The sequence below is a fragment of the Lathyrus oleraceus genome, unplaced genomic scaffold (assembly GCF_024323335.1).
Source record: "Lathyrus oleraceus cultivar Zhongwan6 unplaced genomic scaffold, CAAS_Psat_ZW6_1.0 chrUn0001, whole genome shotgun sequence".
In the NCBI taxonomy this organism is placed as follows: Eukaryota; Viridiplantae; Streptophyta; class Magnoliopsida; order Fabales; family Fabaceae; genus Lathyrus; species Lathyrus oleraceus.
This window is the reverse complement of record NW_026112392.1, coordinates 212,344-213,568: the sequence shown is the minus strand read 5'-3', so window position 1 is coordinate 213,568 and position 1,225 is coordinate 212,344. Positions and strand designations below refer to the sequence as shown.

The 1,225-nt window shown below is 28.1% G+C and overlaps 1 non-coding gene across 1 annotated transcript; it reads left to right on the top strand.

The window, feature by feature from the left end:
- The first annotated feature begins 610 nt into the window (after positions 1–610).
- On the top strand, positions 611–694 carry TRNAL-CAA (transfer RNA leucine (anticodon CAA)). Its single transcript has one exon. It is a non-coding gene; the product is annotated as a tRNA-Leu (tRNA).
- Positions 695–1,225: the final 531 nt, after the last annotated feature.

Here is a 1,225-nt window from a genome sequence, read left to right as displayed (position 1 = left end):
ATGTGTGGATATGTCGGTGTCGAATGTCGTATTTCTGGTGTCCATGTTTCATAAACATGTCTACTGCAATGAAAGCTAAACTGTGTTAAGTACATGTCATGTTCAAGTCCAATATAAGTTCTTAAGATATTGTTATTTTCCCCAAGAAAGAAGTAACAATAAAATGGTAAGAAAACAGAGAAATAAACAAAGAAAAAGCATTAGCACAAATTCACTGCACAGACATAATAATAGTTCTGAACAAGCATAGCACACCCAAAAACACAAACCCTAGTAGTAGTAATTGAAAGACTGTTCCAATTCATACATAGTGGTGATGAATTCAAAAACAATTCCATTTAATCAACCAACCACAAACACAAACCTAACGCTAGACATGGTTTGCCCAACCTATGATTGTATGTTACATAGGAACATTATTACTGTGAAATATTAGGATTATTATGCCAGAAATTATCAAAAAATGAGAAGGGAAATTAACCATCCCTTTGTTCCAAGTTCACAGCGACAGACCAAGCTTCTTCTCTTTGTTGCATTCTTGCCACCACACCTTTTTATTTTAATTCGTGTCAATTGTATTAATATTTAAGAGTGTGAAATAATAACATCAGTCAGGATGGCCGAGTGGTCTAAGGCGCCAGACTCAAGTTCTGGTTCTCGTAAGAGAGCGTGGGTTCAAATCCCACTTCTGACATTTTTCTACTTCATTTTTGTGTTATTTTACACAAATTTAGCCGTATATTTATTATTTTTTCAATATATTAATATTCAAATAAATATTTAATTTAACTATAAAATTAATTTTAATATTATAATTAGTTTTAGGTTTAAATACAATCCCTCTATTTTGATGATTTTTAACTTTTAGTCCCTCCATTTTAAAAACTAATTTTTTAGTCCCTCATCTTTACTTATATTTATTATTTTTTCAATATATTAATATTCAAATAAATATTTAATTTATCTATAAAATTAATTTTAATATTATAATTAGTTTTAGGTTTAAATACATTTTTGATCCCTCTATTTTGATGTTTTTTAACTTTTAGTCCCTCCATTTTAAAAATTAATTTTTTAGTCCCTCATCTTTACTTCCAATGGAATATGATTGGTCATCTCTAATTTTGCATATGTGGTAGGATGATTATGATAGAAAAAAAAATTTAACAACATAATGATGATTAAGATGATTTACTATTTAATTAATAATTGTAATTAAATCATT